At 46.3% G+C, this 21,211-nt stretch overlaps 1 pseudogene; it reads left to right on the top strand.

Annotated features, from left to right (window-relative positions):
- Window positions 1-14,220: 14,220 nt before the first annotated feature.
- LOC118592590 lies at window positions 14,221-14,941 on the top strand (annotated as a pseudogene).
- The last annotated feature ends 6,270 nt before the right edge of the window (window positions 14,942-21,211 follow it).

Below are 21,211 nucleotides of genomic sequence, written 5' to 3'. Positions count from 1 at the left end.
AAAAAAAAAAAAAAAAAAAAAAAAAAAAAAAAAAAATCTTTTAAAAATAGCAGGGTAATGGTGGCACATGTCTTTAATCCCAGCACTTGGGAGGCAGAGGCAGAAGGATCTTTGAGTTGGTGGCCAGCCTGGGCTACAAAGTGAGTTCCTGGACAGCCAGGACTGTAACACAGAGAAACACTGTCTCGGAAAAAACAAAATAAAACAAACACACACAAAAGTTTGCTACCTGGGAACTGGGGACCAGGCCTAACAAGTACAAAGTCCTGTGTTTGAGCCCCAACACTATGTAAACTGGGCATGTGCATGGCTGTAATCCTGGCACTCAGGAGGTAGAAAGAGAATGATTAGAACTTTGAGGTCCTCCTCAGTGACAGAGGTAGTGCTGGGCTGCCTAGAATATATAAATCCTAACACACACAAAGACACTACTAAAAATAATAAATATTTTATTAAAATCTTGCTAGCTGGGCACAGTGCCACACACCTACACTACTGTCCAGGGGGCTGAGACAGGAAGATTACTTGAGTCCATGAGTTTGAAGCTAGCCTGAGCAACATAGCAAGACTCCCATATCGAAAGCAAGTAAGCAAGCAACATCTTGCAGACCTGTGCACAAGACAGGTTCAAGGACACCAGTCAGAAATACTGGCAGCCTGAGACCTGCCAGAGTGTCCCTTCCGTCTGAGGCAAGCACTGTTGGAACTCAAAAGGAATTTGCAAGCTTCCCTGTTAAATGAATCACTCTGTTACAAGGCCCCGCTTGCCACACAGATTTCCCTCAGCGCGTTTTCTGAAGATAACTTATAATTTAGCAAGCAAGCTGAAGGCGCTTGAAATGCTTATGCATAATAAATCAAAATGTTTGAGTAGGTGGTTATGAACAGAGATGTAGTTTTCTCTGAGCGCTGAGTGAGATGTTTGCTGTTCACTGAATAAGAACAGCAGCTCAGACTGGGGATATGGCTCAGTACTAGAGAAGAGAGCTCCATCTCGCTGGGCATGAAGACACATCTTGTAAACTCAGAATTCAGGAGGTGGAGACAGGAAGATTATGAGTTTGTAAGCCCGAGTTACATAATGAGAACCTACCCTCAGTATCACACGGTCTTTCTAAAATTCCAGTTAAAAACAACGTGACTAGTTACTGGGTTAGTTGAGGTCCACGTGCAAACACTCTTGGCAACCGATCAATTCCCCCCTCCCGCCCCCCAGAGCTGAGGACTGAACCCAGGGCCTTGCACTTGCTAGGCAAGTGCTCTACCACTGAGCTAAATCCTCAACCCCAACAGACCTATTTCAAGTGTTGGGAGGAGCCGTAGATGTAGGGAAGGTTGCCGAAAAGTACACTGACAAGTGTATACAGGCTCCCTTTTTTCAAAAGACCATAAAAGTACAGGGAGCGTCAGGTGGTGGTGGCAGCGGCGGCTTCGCACGCCTTTATTCCCAGCACTCGGGAGGCGGAGGCAGGTGGATCTTTTTGAGTTTGAGGCCAGCCTGGTCTTTAAAGCGTGTTCCAGGAAAGGTGCAAAGCTACACAAAGAAACCCTGTCTCGGAAAAAAAAAAAAAAGTACAGGGAGTATGGATCAAAGAACTTAAGACAAAGCAATCCCCTGCCCCCTGTCCCCAATAGTGGGATTGAATCCAGGTCCTTGTACATGTTAGGCAAGCACTCTACCACTGAGCCACATTCTCGCCCTTATTTATGATTAGGTCTTCCTATGTAGCCTGCCTTGGCCTTGAACTTGTGATCCTTTTGCATCTAACCTCTAATGCTAAGGTTACAAGTGTGCATCACAATGCCCAGACAATGTTTAACTTTGAACTACTTTTAAGACTTTGAGGAAAGTTGTGAGTATGCTTATAAATAGGAAAATGGTCCCACAGTGATTTATCCTTGCCTTCAATCTGAAGTTCAAGGCCAGTTTAGGAAACTCAGCAAGAGTAGTCTCAAAACAAAAAGTAAAAATGAAAAAACAAAACAAAACAAAACAAAAAGCTGGGGGCTGATGGAATGGTTTGGTGAATAAAGGCGTCTGCTGCTGGTTCTGACCCCAGCTCCAAGCCTGATGTCCTACCACTGTTGAGAATAATAAATGCCTCCCACAGACTCACTAACATGAACACTTGGTCCCCAGTTGGTGATGCTTGGAGACGTTGTGAGATCTTAAAGAGGTGCAGCCTCCAGCCTTTCTGAAGGAGGTGCAGCCTTCCTGGACGAGGTCCATCATTGGGGTGGGTTTTGAGCATGTGTAGATAGCCTTACCACACTTCAGTTTACTCTCTGTGCTCACTGTGTGGTTGAAGATACAGCTTTTCAGCTAACGCAAACAATATTAGGTCCAGCCTATGTTGTTTGCTCCCAGGGTCCGTGGAAGAGTCTACCAACCAGCTGAGGATTCTTTTTTTTTTTTTTTTTTGAGCTGAGGATCGAACCCAGGGCCTTGCGCTTGCTAGGCAAGTGCTCTACCACTGAGCTAAATGCCCAACCCCAGCTGAGGATTCTAATCTGAGGGATAATCAATGAATCTAAACACACTGAGTTCTTTAGTCCATTCACTTTATTCTTCTATGGCGATTCTATCTGCACAGTTTCTTTTCTGCTCTCTTACTTAGCTCCTCTCGGTCCCCCCTGCTCTCAGTCCTCCTGCTCTTGGTCCTCCCTGCTCTCTGTCCCTCCTGCTCCCAGTCCCCCCTGCTCTTGGTCCCTCCTGCTTTCAGTCCTCCTGCTCTCAGTCCTCCTGCTCCCGGTCCCCCCTGCTCCCGTTCCCCCCTGCTCCCGTTCCCCCCTGCTCTTGGTCCCCCCTGCTCCCGGTCCCTTCTGCTGCTCTCTCATCATTCTACCTAGTTCTTTCCATTTCCATCCTCATCTTTGTTCTTCTCCATCCATCCTCTTCTCCCAGAGCTCTTAGAGAACCAGTCTATATACTCACATGGTAATTCTTTGGTAAAGCAATGTGAGGCTTGAAGTTTTCAGGATCTCAGAGAGAGGTGATAAGGACCCACTCACTCATAAAGCAATTAATTGTCAGCTTCCAATTACAACCCCAAAGGGAAGTGACTAAAGGGGAGTTCTCTGGTAGGGCCAACTAAAGGCTAGATCAATCAGGGAGTCTATGTGCTCAAACTATAATCTAGAAATGCTAGGTAAAATGTTAGGGGTCAGTAAGTCACAAGAAAGTAAACTGTCCTTGGCTCCGCTTTTCCAGCTCATCCCCGCTGCAGCTGCTTTCTGATAGGGAGGGGGACATATGCTAGGTGGCTAAGCAACCTATGTCAGAGCGTGTAGTATTTGGTTAGTAAAAGCACTTTCATTCAGTAATTGCCGAGGAGGAAATCTAGGAACAGCACCTGGCTGAGGAGGAATAAAAACTTAATCTGCACAAGAAGGAAGCTTGGCACCTATCACCTGCCTGGCCTGGAGGCAATCTCCTTCAGTCAGTGGGAAGCTACTGCCTTAACTCAGTAACTAGCAAATGGCTAAAACATCATTCCAGAAATGTGAGCAGTAAATCTCTTAAGTTAGGGTCTTGTGTAAATAACCCGGGGTGAAGGTAAGGGGTTGAGGATTTAATTGTTAGTGAGTGGTTCTTTTCTCTATCTGTGGCTGAGATGAGCTAATGTTTATCTATGTGCAGTTTTGTCCTTGGAAAAAGGTATCTTTGCTGAAATACTTTTGTCCGGAGAATGGCCCTGGCCAGATACATGTTAATGAAAGATAAACACAGCTGGGGACAGTTGTCCAATTACCCCAAATGTATAGGGAAAGTTGTGCCCAAGACTGAGATGCAATCGTGAGATTACATGTACACATTACATGGAAATGCATGGTAAGTGGGGAGAATCATAGCTGTTATTGCACAAGAAGTTTACAACAAGAAACAGCCAATTCATTCAAAAGGCAGTAATTCCCTAAAGCCTTGCGTGATGGTTTCCTCTAACAGAACCCTTAGTTCTGATAGGTTGACCTTCTGAACACTAGTTGTCACTGCTGTATACTCTCATGGACTTTCACTACCAGCGGCTCTCAATATTCAGCTTTCTGCTCCAACCCCTGCACCCTGCCTGCTGTGTTACTATGGACTCCAACCCCTGGAACTGTCAGCCAGACAAGCCTCCTTAAGTTCCTTCTCATCATCACGGCCACAGGAAGGCGATGAATACAGTATGCTTTATGACTATGTAGCCCAGGCTGGCTTTTAACTTGCCGTCCTCTGCCCCTGTCTCCCAAGTGCTGGCATTACAGGTGTGTGTCACCATGCTCACTCTTAATAAATAGACTTTTAGGAGATGAGTTTTAAGTAGCTTTAAGTGGTAGAATTTCATTTATGTTTCTATTCATTTTTCTAGCTTACAATGTTTTGGATGATGGAATTAAATAATTTTCTGTTGCATCAAGGGCTCATGCCTAATATACCTTTCTCTGCCTAGACATCACGTCTTGGGATTAAAGGCATGTGTGCTTCCCAGTACTGGGATTAAAGGTGTGTGCCACCACTGCTTGACCTCTATATCTAATCTAGTGGCTGGCAAGTGTATTAGGGTACACAATATATCACCACACTGGGGTTAAAGGCATGTGCCACCAGCACTCTTCAAGAAGCTTATTAAAAGTTTTCTGGCCAGGCAGTGGTGGCACACATCTTTAATCCTAGCACTGGGGAGACAGAGGCAGGAAAAATTGAATTTGAGGCCAGCCTAGTCTACAGAATGAGTTCCAGTACAGCCAGGACTACACAGAGAAACCCTCTCAACAAACAAACAAACAAACAAACAAACAAACAAACAAACAAACTCCAAAACCCCTATAGATTTCTATTGTTCCATTACAGATCTGAAAAATCAAAACCGTTGGGAGAGGGCCTGGAGAGTGGCCTCAGCAGTTATGATTGCTCACTGCTCTTACAGAGGACCCAGATTCAGTGCCCAGTATCCACATGAAGTGTCTCACAATTGCTTGTAACTTAAGGAAAGGAGTGCTTATTTTGGCTGATGGTTTGAAAGGAAAGGCATGACGGAGCTCATGGCAGCAGGAGCATGTAATGCTTTGTTTGCTCATGTCTTGATGGATCAGGAAACAGTTCTGGCTGGAAGGTTGAAAGCATGTGTGTGTGTGTGTGTGTGTGTGTGTGTGTGTGTGTGTCTGTGGAAAAGAGAGAGAGAGAGAGAGAGAGAGAGAGAGAGAGAGAGAGAGAGAGAGAGAGAGAGATCAATCCCTCAAGGTCCATCTGCCAGTAATATACTTCCTCCAGCTACACTCCCCCTCTAAATGTTTTACAGTCTCCCTAAAATGATATGATCAGGCTGGGTGGTAGTGACTCACACCTTTAATCCAGCACTTAAGAGGCTGAGGCAGGGCAATCTTTGTGAGTTCGAGGCCAGCCTGGTCTATAGAGTGAGTTCTAGGACAGCCAGGACTGTTTCACAGAGAAACACTGTCTTGAAAAACCAAGGGGAAAAAAAAGGCACCATCAGTGAAAAGTCAGTGTTCAAGCAAATGAGCTTGTGGGACTTTTCACGTCCAAACCATAACATAGTGTAATGTGTTCATGCATTGTTCTCAGATGGGCTGGAGAGACAGGGATAGTGGAGAGGACTGAAGCTTCATGATGGATTCTGGGACCTGCAGATTTGCTTCTGCATTTCCTGACCATCCAGAGTTGTAAGTAAAAGAATTTCCTTGGCATTAAATCATAGTTCTGGGGGCTTAGGAGTTAAGAGAACTTCTTGCAGAAGATTGAGTTCAGTTTACACACACACACACACACACACACACACACACACACACACACACACACATTAAATCTTAAATCATAGTTCTGACTGCAGTCTGCTATCTGGGACAAGATTTCACTTAGAAGTTATTCATCTCCTTGAAAGAGACCAGATTATTCACACAGCGGTTTGTTGTTCTTCTGTACAAGAATAATTTTAGTGTAAGAAGCTAGACAACGATACGTTGAGGGCAGAGACAGTGGGAGTGCAGTGTAATTACTTCATGTGTGGAGTGTTTATCACTTCTCTTTACTCATGGCCATGATAGCGTCTCTGCTGAGTATGTATAATGTACAGAGAGATGCATAAGAACAGGCTTGATCGGTGTGCTGAGAGCATCAGATCCTCAGAGTAACTAAGTTTCTCTGGATTCCTAGTTGAAAGAAGACAATCATGAATTTCTTTGATTATTTTTAATACTTACTTATTTAAAAATGTGAAATTACACTTAAGAATTGTGTGTGTGCATGAGTGTGTATGCCGCAGCTCTCTAGGACAACTTGTGGGAGTCAGTTTTTTTCATCTTGTGACTCCTAGGGGATCAGACTTGGGTCACTGGGCTTAGTGGCCTTTACCCGTGAGCTATCTCCCTGGTCCTATATGTTTTAAGATTTATTTTTATTAGTGTGTGTGTGTCCACATATGTGTATGTGGGTACCCAAGAGGCCACAACAAGACATGGATCCTCTAAAGTTGGAGTTACAGGGTGGTTGTGAGATGTTCAACATGGGTGCTAAGTACTAAAATTCAGGTCCTCTGCAAGAGCAGCAAATATTCTTAATCACTGAGCCATTTCTTCCTTCCTTCTTCCTTCCTTCCTTCCTTCCTTCCTTCCTTCCTTCCTTCCTTCCTTCCTTCCTTTTTTTCCCTTGAGACAGAGTTTCTCTGTGTGATCCAGCCTGGCTTTGAACTCACAGTAATCCTCTTGCCTCCGACTCCTGAGTCCTGGAATTACAAGTGTATGCTGCCACACCCCACTAGTGGGTTTCTCATAGACGATCCCCGACCTCTGCTGAATCTCGGCAGGCCGCTCTCATTCTCACCCCCAGTCACCGGAGCTCCGTCCCGTGTGCATTGCGCTCTCCTATTGCTTTGCATGCGCTTGTGTTCTAGGCAAACCCTTGTGTTCTAGGCAAACCCTTGTGTTCTAAGGCAAACCCTTGTGTTCTAAGGCAAACCCTTGTGTTCTAGGCAAACCCTTGTGTTCTAGGCAAACCCTTGTGTTCTAGGCAAACCCTTGTGTTCTAGGCAAACCCTTGTGTTCTAAGGCAAACCCTTGTGTTCTAGGCAAACCCTTGTGTTCTAGGCAAACCCTTGTGTTCTAGGCAAACCCTTGTGTTCTAGGCAACCCTTGTGTTCTAGGCAAACCCTTGTGTTCTAGGAAAACCCTTGTGTTCTAAGGCAAACCCTTGTGTTCAAGGCAAACCCTTGTGTTCTAAGGCAAACCCTTGTGTTCTAGGCAAACCCTTGTGTTCTAAGGCAAACCCTTGTGTTCTAAGGCAAACCCTTGTGTTCTAGGCAAACCCTTGTGTTCTAAGGCAAACCCTTGTGTTCTAAGGCAAACCCTTGTGTTCTAAGGCAAACCCTTGTGTTCTAAGGCAAACCCTTGTGTTCTAAGGCAAACCCTTGTGTTCTAAGGCAAACCCTTGTGTTCTAGGCAAACCCTTGTGTTCTAAGGCAAACCCTTGTGTTCTAAGGCAAACCCTTGTGTTCAAGGCAAACCCTTGTGTTCAAGGCAAACCCTTGTGTTCTAGGCAAACCCTTGTGTTCTAAGGCAAACCCTTGTGTTCTAAGGCAAACCCTTGTGTTCTAGGCAAACCCTTGTGTTCTAAGGCAAACCCTTGTGCTTTGCACATCTCATCTCATTTTCTTTTCCTTTCTTAAAGCACATTGCTCTGGTCTTTGCTTTTTTTGTTTTGTTTTGTTTTGTTTTTCGAGACAGGGTTTCTCTGTGTAGCTTTGCGCCTTTCCTGGAACTCACTTCGTAGACCAGGCTGGCCTCGAACTCACAGAGATCCTCTTAGCTCTGCCTCCTGAGTGTTGGGATTAAAGGTGTGTGCCACCACTGCCTGGCTTGGTCTTTGCTTTTTAAAGTACCACCAAGGTCTCCCTGTCTACTGGCTCACCTCTCCATGTGTGTGTTTGCTAGAATATCATCATTTTGGGATTTGAAAGCTCTACCCATTGCTCTTCTCCAGCGACAGCTTCTTTGACTTTTCCACTCTCTGAGAAGGCGGGCATGTTCTTATTTTGGAGACAGTCTCACATCATAGCCCAGGTTGGCCTTGAACTTGCAGTGTCCCTGCCTCAGCCTCAGAGGGCTGGGATTACAGCCCTGTTCTTTCATGTCCAGCTGCCATATTCTTTCTGAGTTCATGTAGTTAGGTTTTTAACCCCGGTAGTCATTTCTCAGGCTTTATCTTTCTTAGCCAGCCCACATTCTTTTCTTCTTCCTGCTTCAAGCCTCAGCTTTTTAACACTGGAAGGTACGGAGCGTTGGACTCGCCTGTCTCCTCACTGTTTGAGCTTTCCCGCTCTCTTTTGATGTCATTGTTTATCTCACTGGGCTGAAGCATTAGAAGACTTGGGACACAAAGACATTAGTGAAGTACACTTCTGGGGGTGTCTCTCAGGACATTTACAGAGGCAGTTAACTAAGAAGAGAAAACATGCCCCATCCCTGAATGTGGACAGGCTGGCCTCGAACTCACAGAGATCTGTCTGCCTCTGCCTCCCTAATTCTGGGATTAAAGGCGTGAGGCACCATTGCCTGGCGAAGGGAGTAACTTTTATCTGCCATGTCTTCCTAATGTCATGATGTTCTGTTTCACCACAGGTCTACACAATGGAGACTCTGAAACCAGAAGCTGCTATCCACCTGCAACCCGACGCCCTCACTCCCTGTCTCTTATAATGGAGTCTCATGTACGCCAGCCTGGCCTTGAACTCATGATCTTTGTGCCTCTATTTTCCATGTTCTGGGATTGCAGGTATGTGCCACCATACCTGACAGTCCTTCTTCCTTTCAATTTAATCAGGTATTTGTCACAGACAAGATGTCTGACTAACAGATGCACACAGATACATACAGATTTGCAGTGTTACGGGTTCAGTCCAGAGTCTCACATTAGCTTTTTTGTCAACTTGTCTGATATCAGCTAGAGTCATCTGGCAAGAAAGAATCTCAGTTGAGAAAATGCTTCCATCAGATTGGTCAATAGGCAAGTGATAGGTGTGGGAGGAGCCCCCCCCCCCCCCCCCCCGTGGGTGGAGCCACTGCTGGGCAAATGGCCTGGCTCACCTAAGAATGCAGGCTCAGCAAGCCATTGGGATCAAGCCAGTAAGCAGTGTTCTTCCCTGGTCTCGGCTTCAGTCCCTGCCTCCAGGTTCCTGCCTCGAGTTCCTGACCTGACTTCCCTCAGTGATGGACCGTGATTGGAATGTGCAAGCCAAATGAAGTCTTTCCTCCCCAAGTTTGTTGTGGGCAGTGTTTTATCCCAGTAACAACCAAACTAGGACAGTCACGATGGAAATAAAGGCTGAAGAGTCTTAAGGGGCTGTGGATGCAGAGACTGGCCAGACCTGAAGCAGCCAGGCCCCTACTCCAAGAGATGGCTCAAAGCATTGCTTCTCAAAGGACCAGAGGCTGGTTCCCAACACCCCTGTTGTGTGGTTCATAGCTGCCCGTAACTCTGGCTCCAGGGGATCTGATGCTATCTGGCCTTTGTGGGTGTGTGTGCACGCACACACGCACGCACACACAAATAGTAAAACAAATCTTTTAAACAGTAACAAGAAAGAATGGAAATGTTAAAAAATACATAGTACCTATGACAGCAGGACTGTGTCAGAAGTAACTGGGAAGAGCTGTGGTAACCCGGATGGGTGATTGTGGACAGGGCAAATAACCGAGCAGGGTGAAGGGGTTTGTACACAGGGCCTCTGGGCTATAGGAGGCGTTGACAGGACCGCTGGAAGCCTTGTGTTGTCTTCCTCTGTTCAGAGCAGGGAAAATACCACCCCACTTCAAAGACCCACGTGGTTTTCCCATTTCCTTCCTTCCTTCATGGCATTCTCCTACAACATTAACCCCTCGTGTCTGCAATCTTTGTTTCTCTCCCCACTAACCTCTGACATAAAGTATTAATTTTTGGGATTTTCTCCCCCTTTCTTTGAAGTGCTCCTTCTGGCTACAAAAACTTCCAATTAAGTTTTTTAAATAAAAGATAGAAGTTAAAAGCAACCACTGCCTCAGGTTAGAGGGATGAAAACTTGTAGTTGCTTGGAGCTGTACTTCAAAAAGAGAAAACTCAATTTTAAATGTGTGGAGGTTTAGTTGTGAAATACATTGTGTTTCAGAAAATGAATCTGTGGATACTGTTGGCCTCGGAAGAGTAAAGCTGCTAGTCATTTGTGCTGCTGTATTTACCTATAAGATATCCTTTCCCCAGCTAATGTTTTAAAAAAGATTTGGTTTTGATTACTTTATGTGTATTATGTTTTGCCTGTATGTATGTCTGTGTACCACAAGATTACAGTGGATTCCCGGGAACTGGAGTTACAGACAGTTGTGAGTTGCCATGTGGTTGCTGGGAATCGAACCCCGGTCTTATAGAAGAGCAGCAGCCAGAACTGCTGAGCTATCTCTCTAGTCCCTCTCACATATATATTTTTTAAAGATTTAATTTATTATTGATGTGTTTGTGTGTGAGGCTGTATGGGTTTATGTGGACCATGTATGTGTAAGTATTCTTGGAGGCCAGAGGCACTGGATTCCCTAGAACTGGAGTTACAGATGGTTGTGCCCCAACTGATGTGGGTGCTGGGAACCAAACTCAGGTCCTCTGCAAGAGCAGTGAGTGCTCTTACCTGGTGAGCCACCTCTCCAGCACCAAGATTCATCTATTTTTGAGAGATCTTGGAGATCAAACTAGGGTCTTGTATATCCTGGGAAACTGCTCTACTCTTGAGCTATACCCACCTGTGAGATTGTCATCTTTGCTGTCCCAGAGAGGGTGCTGACAGGCCAGTGAGGCATGGGCTGTGAATGGACTCACCACAGATAGAAGGCAGAGGCAGAGTGCACACACACATCCGTCAAGACACCTGTGTCAAAGTTAAAAGACAGTTTGTGGGAGTTTGTTCTGCCTTCTGCCATGTGGGTTTTGGAGATTGAACTGCAGTCACCAGGATTTACAGCTGACACCTACACCACTGAGCTATCTTGATGGCCCCAAAGGGCGGCTTTTTTTTTTTTTTTTTACCAGCAAATTCAGGTACTGTTTCAATGGCATGGTGTCCTTGAACAATTGCAGTTGGGGCTGATCGTGGCTAATGACAGCCTGCCCTTGAGGTAATGGTAGTCTTGTCTTGAGTCAGACTTGGCTCCGCAGGACCGCCTGTCCTAAACAGGTGTTTGCATTTTGGGCTCCTTACACTCAGCTCTTTCTGAGGACATAAGAGCCCTGCTTGGAGACAGCACGGGCTTTGCTCTGAGCTCAGCCTGCTTGGAGGCAATCACAGCCTTGTCCTGAGGCTAAGAGGGCTGGCACAGCCTCCATTCCAGCATCCCACAATCTCTAGTCACTAAAGTCCTTTCATGAAGCTAGTATTTATATTCCTGTCATGTACTACTTCATACATGCAAAAGAATATGTGAACGCATGTCAAATACCTTTTTTCATTTTTCAAATTCTCTTGTTCCTGGTCCCTACTTACAATAGATGTTCCAGACAGAGAGTATGAATTCCCTTTCTAAAAATAAGATTTTATTTTTATCCATGTATATGTGTGTATGTGCCCATTTGTGCAGGTGCCCATAGAGGTCAGAAGAGGCTGAACTCACTGTGTAGCTGAGGATGGCCTTGAACTTCTGATTCTTGGGATTCCACCTGCTGGAATTCTAGGCATGCACCACTACAGCTGGTTTATGTGGTACTGGGGGTCAAACCCAGGGCTTTCTGAGTACTAGGCAAACACTCTACTAATTGAGCTACATCTCCTGCACATTTAGTTCTTATATATTTTTTTTGTTCTTATATTTTCTAAATTTGTCTAGGAAGATGGACATTTTGATTAATTAATTTAAAATTTTATGTGTGCGTTTGTATAGATATGTGTGAGTGCAAGTGTGCATGTGCTGTTGAACTTGTGTGGAGACTGAAGGACAATTTTTCAGACATCGGTTCTCCACCTCCACCCTGTTGGTTCTACCACGGTGCTGTGTACTCCAGGACCGTGGCCTGAGAGCTTCTGGGTGACTCTCCGTAGGAGTGCCGGGATTACAGATAAGAGATACTGTCTGGCTTTATGTGAGTTCTAGGGGTTGAATTCAGGTTGCCAGGCTTTCACCACAGTGTTTTTACCTACTAGCCATCTTCTAGACCTAAGATACATTTTGTTTTTTTATAGAAATTACCTTTGTGTTTAAACTCCTGCCCTCCCCAAGAAGGGGTTTCCTGTGTAGCCCTGGCTATCCCGGAACTTACTCTGTAGACTAGGCTGACCTTGAACTCACAGAAATCTGCCTGCCTTTGTTTCTCAAGTGCTGGGATTAAAGGTGCACACCAGTGGGCATGTTTAAACTCTACCATTGAGCTAAATCCCCAACCCCCAGCCAGTGTTCTTAACAGCTGAACCATCTCTCCAACCCTTTATTTAAACTTTTAATATTAGATTGGGTGACTTTGTTTTATTTTAGATGGGTCTCATGTAGCTATAGTGGCCTTGAACTTAGGTTGCTGAGGATAACTTTGGACCCTTGATCCTCTTGACTCCCCTTTCCAGCTCTTGAGATACAGAGGCAGGAGCTTGGAAAATTCCAGGTCAGTTTGGGCCCTATAACAAGACTCTGTTTTTTTAAAAAAAATTATTGAGATCTAGTTCATATAATTTAGGATTTGGTCATTTAATGTATACAATTAAAATTTTTTTTTGTTTGCTTGTTTGAGACAAGAGTTTCTCATGTAGCTTTGGAGCCTTATCCTGGAACTCGCTCTTGTAGACCAGCCTGGCCTCGAACTATCAGAGATCCATTTACTTCTGCCTCCCAAGTGCTGGGATTAAAGGCGTGCACTACCACTGCCTGGCTGATTTTTTATTTTTTATTATTTTTTATTTTTTTAGTGTGCGTATAGATGTGTGCCACCACAAACATAGACAATTGTAGAACGTTTTTATTACCTCAGAATGAAATCATGTGCCTTTTGGCTATTACTATCTACTTTATGACTGTAGATTTCCTGCTCTGAGTATTTTTTATAAACAGAGGTATAGACTGTGTCTCATTGTGACATCGTCTTTTGTTTAGCTGCAGTTTTATTTATTTATTTTTATTTTTGTTTGTTTGTTTGGTTTTTCAAGACAGGGTTTCTCTGTGTAGCTTTGCTCCTTTCCTGGAGCTCACTTGGTGGCCCAGGCTGGCCTCGAACTCACAGAGATCCGCCTGGCTCTGCCTCCCGAGTGCTGGGATTAAAGGCGTGCGCCACCACCGCCCAGCCTTAGCTGCAGTTTTTAAGATTCATCTATGCTGTAGCTTGAGTTTGTCCCCGTTTTGTTCTGTGACCAGATGATATCCTCATATACAGATTGGCTTAGTGGCCTCACCTGCTTTTCTGCTACTCTGATAAATACCACAACCAAAAGACCCCTCGGGAGGAACTGGGTTATTTGGCTCACACTCCGCCACAGTCCATCTTGGAGGGAAGTCAGGCAGGAACTGGAAGGTAGAACCAAGAAGAAGTGCGGCTCCCTGGCTTGCTCTCTCCCTGGCTCACGCTCAGTTACCATTCTTAAACAACCTAGGCCCACCTGCCCGGTGGTGGCGCCGCCCACAGTAGGCGGGGCCTCCCACATCAACCAACAGTCCAGACAATTCCCCACAGGTATGGCCACAGACCAATATGATCTGGGTGACACCCTAATTGAAACTCCCTCAGATGCCTCTGGCTGTGCCAAGTTGACACTAACTAGGACGTTTAGTTTATCCTGTAGTCTGTTAGTGTATTATTTGGCATGTTTTCAACCTTTTTGCTATGTATTATTTACTTGTTTATTATTATTATGATAAAACACCATAACCAAGGCAACATATAGAAGCAGGAGTTTATTTGGGCAAATGTATCATCAAGCAGACAAAATTGGTTAAGAGAGAAACTATTAAAAGAGAAGGATTATAGCCCAGTGGTGGCACTCGCCTTTAATTCCAACACTCAGGAGGCAGAGGCAGGTGGATCTCTGAGTTTGAGGCCAGCCTGGGCTACAGAGTGAGTTCCAGGACAGCCAGGGCTACACAAAGAAATCTTGTCTTCCCTAGGATGGGACAGTAGGGCTCCTCGACAGGCCTTCGAAAGTCGCGCCGGTCTGGCCAGTCCGGCCACCTCAGCGCCCTCAGGGGAGCTCAGGCCTCACCACCACCAAAACCGAAGCACGGGACAGCAGGACCATGGCGACGCTGTTCTTCCTCCCAGACTTGGTGCTCTTGGAGATCTTCTCATACCTTCTAGTCCGGGACCGGATCCGCATCTCCAGGATCTGTCACCACTGGAAGAGGCTGGTGGACGCTCTACATGATGCGTCATGTGGCACCTTCTGCGCCGATACATGGCATCCCGGCTCCACTCGCTGCGCTTGGACAGTTACCTGTTCTCTGGCTCTCAGGCCCCACAACTGTCCCCTGCCTTGATGCGGGCCCTGGGCCAGAAGTGCCCCAACCTGAAGCGCCTGTGCCTGCACTTGGCTGACATGAGCATGGTGCCTATCACCAGCCTGCCCAGCACACTGAGGACTCTGGAGCTGCATAGCTGTGAGATCTTGATGATCTGGCTGCAGAAGGAGCAGGACCCCACAGTGCTGCCACTGCTGGAATGCATCGTGCTGGACCGAGTGCCACCCTTCCGTGACGAGCATCTGTAGGGCCTTACCCGCTTCCGAGCCCTGCGCTCGCTGGTACTGGTGGCACCTACCGGGTCACTGAGATCAGGCTGGATGCCAGCCTTCAGGAGCTCAGTTATCTGCAGAGGCTAGAGGTACTGGGCTATACCCTGTCAGCTGACAGCACCCTTCTGGCCATCAGCCGACACCTCCAACATTACTTGGGGATCAAACCCATGTTCGTCCAGCACTGCTGTGCTCCTGAGCTACACTGGAGCCCTGGAAAGCCTTAGTTTGTAATGGACCCTAGAAGAGGGGTCATTTTCAGGGTGCAGGTGGACAGAGTTCAGGCTCTGAGGTCTGCCTGGCTGTCCGCTTGTATGCTTGGGAGACAAGCTATTGGATTGTCCTAGTGTTCTAAAAAGTTCTCAATTGTATTTTCTGTATTTTGTATCCTGCCTTTTCCAAGTTTTCTATAGCATATAGTATTTTACTATTAAAGAAAAAAAAAGAAATCCTGTCTTGAAAAAAAATTATCTTGAAAAAACAGAGAGGGAGAGAGAGAGGGAGAGGGGGAGGGAGAGAGAGAGAGAGAGGGAGAGAGAGAGGGAGAGAGATAGAAACTTCGGAGTGGAAAATTACAGCAATGAATCTCAGCACAGCATCTTGTGGTAGCACTGAGCTGGAGGAGGGAGGGTCAGCCAACCTGAAGGCATACCCAGAAAGAAGATGGCCTGAAGAATGTGGAGCGGGGAGGGGGAAGGGTGGAGAAAATAAATAAGGCCTTGGGGAAGTGTGGCACACCCTCAAACCCACCCAAACAGGCAGAACGGGAGTGCTCTAAGGAGATGAGAGAGCAGACACAATTCCTTCCTTTGCTTTTTGCTTGGAGATAGTGTCTCATGTAGGTCAGGCTAGCCCAGCACTCATTAACAATTGAGGCTGGCCTTGAATCCCTGATCTTCTTGACTCCGTGGCCAAGTGATGGGATTACAGATATATGCCTCTAAACCTAACTCTTTATTTGCTGCTGCTCTCCCCTCCCCCTCCCCCTCCCCTCTCTTCTTCTCCCCCTTCCCCACTGATAGAAAATTACATGTCCACACGGTTGGGCTTTCCAGGTGGACCACCTAATTATTTCCGGTTCAAAATAGCCATTTCCAGGTCAGAACATCTTGCGTGGCTAGGACTCCGTGGCTTTACATAGTTGCGTAAAGCGCGAGCGTGCCTGGCCATGTAATCTACGCGCATGCGTGGAGTAGCCACATGCTGTCCTGTACGCATGTGCGGCTCACTCTTTAAAAAGCCAGCGCCATTTTGCACAGGTCTCTCTCTCTCTTCTCTTCTCTCTCTCCTCTCCTCCTCTTCTCTCCTCTCCTCACTCACGTGTGTGCTTCACACAGGCCTGTCACCTCTATCCTCTATCCTCTATTAATAAACAGCTCTTCTGTGGATTTGTCGTGTTCGGGACGTGTTCCTCACGGGGTAAGAGCGCAAATAAATAACTAACACCCACCACCTCCTCCTCTTCCCCATCCTTCTCCTCCTCTTCTTCTTTGAGACAGTCTCACTATGTAGCCCAGGCTGGCCTGGGACTCACAGAGAGCCACCTGCCTCTGCCTCCCTAATGCCTGGCTTTCTTCAGCAGCTTCCTTTGGCATTTTGAGCACATCAGCGACTGCTTTGAGATGTTTGTCTGCGGATCTGCCTGTGTTGGTAGCACAGTCAGCTAGTTTTCACAAATGGTGGGGATTGCTCTGTTGCTTTTGATAGTCCCGGGGATATAAGCTGCTACACGTTCAGATCTAATTAAAATCAATAGTCTTTAAAGAGTAGTCTTAGAGGCCAGTGTTGGAGGTTCGGTCAGGCCTCAGTAGGATTCTTAGCTGACTTTTTCCTGGTTCTCTTGACTGAAATTCCTGCTGGTCTATAATTTGCCGTCTGAACTCATGGCTGTCAGCCTCCTCTTAATTATGTAATATCAAAATGTTCATTGTTTCAACAACACACTTGGGTTTGAATTGCCCCACATGTTTACTTCAGTTTTGAATAAAGCAGTCCTCTTGGGAAGGGAATTGGAGGCCTCTGTTTATACCCTGCTTCTCTCTGCCAGGCATACCCTCTTATTGTTCTGAGGCCAGGGGTGACACTGGCCAGTCTTTATTTTGAGATGGGGTCTTGCTATGTAGACCAAGCTGGCGTCAAATTCACTTGGTAGTCCAGACTGGCCTCAAAGTCATGATCTTTCTGCCTCTGTCTCCCAAATGCTGGGATTGCAGGTCTGGTGACCTGCTACTCTTGAGTGACATCACTGCTCTCTGAGGAAGTCATTGAAGTGGGTGGTAGCTGCTGATAACTCACCATACTTCTTCTGTCACGGAGTTCCCTGTGAGCAAGTTGGGGCCAGGGTGATTTGTGCCTCATTCTCATTCTCTCTCTCTCTCTCTCTCTCTCTCTCTCTCTCTCTCTCTCTCAAGTACTTGGTAGTGTGCATGTGTATGCAGAGCAGTGAGGAGTTACACTCCCAGCCTCTGAGGGCTTGGCAACACAGCAGGGAGGTAGATGGGTTGGGGAAAGCCCATCACTCAGAGAAGAAACTGGTATCTGCACTGCCTTGGCTTTTATAGATGATTTGGTTTTGAATCTCAACTCAAGTTCAGGACTTGCTGGCTCCCACACAGAGAGGAGCAGGCTTTGGGCCAGAGAGGAAGATGCCATGAACTGGGAAATGGTGGCATACAGGTGGGGTGAGATGAACCTAGAGAGGTGTGTAAAGGCCAGGTGGGGAGCTTGGTATGTCAAGATGGTGGCAGGGACAGCAATGCAGACCATGCAGGCCTAGCCTGGCTACTAATGCACAGAAGCCTGGCCACTGTATTTCACTAATTGGTTAGGCTTTAGGGAAGTTCCTTTGCTTTTTTTTTTTTTTAACTAAAAACTTTAAATTTATTTTACTTATTGTAGGAGACCAGCCCCCACACTTATTTACCCCAGGAACTCCTAAGAAATGAGGGATAGAGATTTAGTTAGAAATAAAGAGTAAAGAAACAGAGAGAAAACACAGGATAGACTCAGGAGGGCCTGGATCCTTATCCACCGGTCCAGAACTTTATTCTAAAGGTCTGTTTATAACAATGCCAAGGGGTGGAGAAAAAGACCTCCCCCTTTCTAGTTACAGTCACCTGGTACCCAGGCCCATGGTCCAATCAACCTCTTCTGCAGTCCTGCTGGTACAGCCACTAGGAAACCTAGTGGGCTCCAACAACTTATTATTTGTGTGTGCCTGAGCAAATGTGTGGGAATGCATGTACATGCAGAGGTTAGAAACCAACTTTCAGGGGTTAGCTTTCCTCTTCCTTTGTGGGTTCCAGGGAATGAACTCATGTCATCATGATTACATGATGCCATCTCACTAATTCCTCCTACCCCCTTTAATTTTTGAGACAGGTTCTTACAATGTAGCCTAGGCTGGCCTTAATCCTATGGCAATCTTCCTGGTTCAGTCAGTCTTCCAAATCCATGTACCTCTGGGCAAATCTTTACTTTTAATTGATCTGATGCTGACTGGAAAGGCTATGGGAGTGAGGCCAAGCCTACCATGGATACCTGAAGCCAACCTAGTTTTAAGATGTATTCAGTTCATTCTCAGCCCTAACAATTCATGCTCAATCACTATTTTGTGTTTCAAACTATATCATGTGAAGGCCAGGGACATGGCTGTGTGGGGAAAGTGCCTGCTGTGGAGGCACGAAGGCCTGAGTGTGGATCCCAGCACCCATACAAACCTGAGCATTTCCACATCCTTCTATAATCTCAGTGCTGGACAAGCAAAGACAGGTGGGCAGATCCCCAGAAATCCATTGCCAACCAGCATAGCCAAACTGGTGAGTTCCAGCTCTGTGAAAAGAAAGGTGGGCAGTGACTGGGGAAGACACCTGGGGTCATTCTCTGGCCTCCACACACTAATATGCACTCTCTAATTCATTTATTGTACTGGAGATTCCCGGATAGGAATTGGCTGAGACAGCGTGAAATAACATGACTTTGGTCTTTCAGGCTCAGCAGGAAAGAAGCCCCCAATACAGGCTAGTCAAACCCGGTGGGGTTTTGTTTTTACAATTCTTTGCAGGTGAGAAACATAAGCCCCTGAAGGTAAGGGTTTCTATACCTTAAAAAGAGGCGCTTCTCTTCCCTTCCCACTTCGTTAAAAATATGGACCGACCTTAACAACAGAGGGCAGTATTTTATAGTACTTGCTACAACATCCTTCTAGACTTTGTCATCTGATGGATTAATATGTGTTAGGTGTATTTGCTGTTAAACCTGTTCTGGGACTCAGTGAGCCCAGAATTTCATAAGTGGCAGGCAAAGCAAAACCAACCAAAACAAAATAGAAATGAAACATGCCTCCCATCTCTCACTCACCCCTGGACCAACTGTTCTGTTTTAGTGAAGCTAAACCTCCTTCAACTGATTTTCACAATAAGTTGCACTGTTTGGGTTTTGTCTGGTTGTTAGGGATGGCGTCATTTCATACCACATAACTTTCCCTAGACCCAAGCAAGTCTTGCTCAGTTAGGTATTTTAAAAGTCAAGATTTATTTATTTACTTATTTTTATGTGTATAGATATATGTTTGTGCATCCTGTGTATCAGGTGTCTGTGTATAGGTGTGCAGTGCCAATGGAGGACAGAGGAAGGCATCACATTCCCTGGAACTGGAGTTACGATGGTTTATGTGCAGGTAGCACACTTGGTTTAGCTTTAGGGATAGTCAGAAATTGTGAGTTTTATTTCAGAAAAGTACTCTGGTCTTAACAAGAAGAGAGTATGCTGTAGTTGCTGTTGCTGTGTGTGATGGTGGGATTGGACCCAGGGACTTGCATATTTTAGGCAGGGGCTCTACCACTAGGTCACACCCCAGCCCTCACTGGGGGATTCTAGGCAGGGGCTCTACCACTGAGCCACACCCCAGACCCTCACTGGGGGATTCTAGGCAGGGGCTCTACCACTGAGCACACCCCAGCCCCTCACTGGGGGATTCTAGGCAGGGGCTCTACCACTGAGCCACACCCCAGCCCCTCACTGGGGATTCTAGGCAGAGGCTCTACCACTGAGCCACACCCCAGCCCCTCACTGGGGGATTCTAGGCAGGGGCTCTACCACTGAGCCACACCCCAGCCCTCACTGGGGGATTCTAGGCAGGGGCTCTACCACTGAGCCACACCCCAGCCCCTCACTGGGGGATTCTAAGCAGGGGCTCTACCACTGAGCCACACCCCAGCCCTCACTGGGGGATTCTAGGCAGGGGCTCTACCACTGAGCCACACCCCAGCCCCTCACTGGGGGATTCTAGGCAGGGGCTCTACCACTGAGCCACACCCCAGCCCCTCACTGGGGGATTCTAGGCAGGTGCTTTGCTCCTGAGCTACACCCCAGCTGAGAATGGACCTTTTATCCAGAAAATGTCATGAGAGTTATCGAGTGCACATTTATACATTTTGTAGTTTATAAACTATAGATAGCAAGAAGGATTTTTTCAAACTTAAAATTTTTTTATTTATCTTTTATTATGTGTATGGGTGTTTTGCCTGTGCATCCTGTGTGTGCTGTGCTTGCAGAGGCCTGAAGAGGGCTCTGTAAGCCCACATGCGCATGTGCAAGGAAATCCTTAAAAAGACAGTCCCTTTTCTTCTGCTCTCTCCTCCTCCCCCATCTCTCTCTCCCTGCACATGTCTTTCACAGGCCTGGTCACTCTCTTCTGTCACCCCCCCAAAAAAGCTCTGATACTGGGTTTTGTTGTGCCTCATGACCTTTCTGGCACAGTAACAAGCGCCATATTTAAAACCAACATCTGAGCCATCTCTCCTGCCCTAGGAGGGACATTGTAGTACACTACGTTTAGTTACCCGTCTGTTTCTGTATGCTAGTAAGTTCCATTTGATAGAGTCATATAATAGTGCCTGTTTATGTGGAACAATGTGATATTTTAATACATGTGCACAGTGTGTTCTGGCATATGAAGCTTTCACCTCCTTATCAGTACTTTATGTTTGGGCCCTCCAGCACCTCTATATAGTGACTCATAAAACACGTAACAGCTTGTAGTTACATTGCTAACCTTTAAAAGTTTAATCAGAACAAGCCAGGCATAGTGTTGAACACCTTTAATCCCAGCACTCTGGGGAGGCAAAGGCTTATGGATCTCTGTGAGTTCGAGGCCAGCCTAGTCTACAGTGTTCTAGGACAGCCAGGGCTACATAGTAAGATCCTGTCTCTTACCAAACAAAATTTAAGCAGAAGGAAAGTTAGCTACTGAGAATTGTCAGCCACTCCAACCCCAGTGCAGTGAGCTGTCCTGAGAGCCCGTCTGGCTGGCTGCCTTCTCTGAATCCTGAGTCCTTTTCTCCCCTCTTTGGCCTTCCTTTTCGGTATTTGCTGGAATCTAAGTCTGCTTTTCCTGGTGCTTTGGGGTTCCTGACCCTTTCTCTCCCTACTTCCTGTCATGTGACTGCTTCTCCACTAGGTAGCTGATTTCCATATCTGTGCCCTGCCCTATGTCT

Source organism: Onychomys torridus, chromosome 1 (genome assembly GCF_903995425.1).
Source record: "Onychomys torridus chromosome 1, mOncTor1.1, whole genome shotgun sequence".
Lineage (NCBI taxonomy): Eukaryota > Metazoa > Chordata > Mammalia > Rodentia > Cricetidae > Onychomys > Onychomys torridus.
The sequence above is the reverse complement of the archived record's forward strand: the minus strand, read 5'-3'. Positions and strand labels throughout refer to the sequence as shown.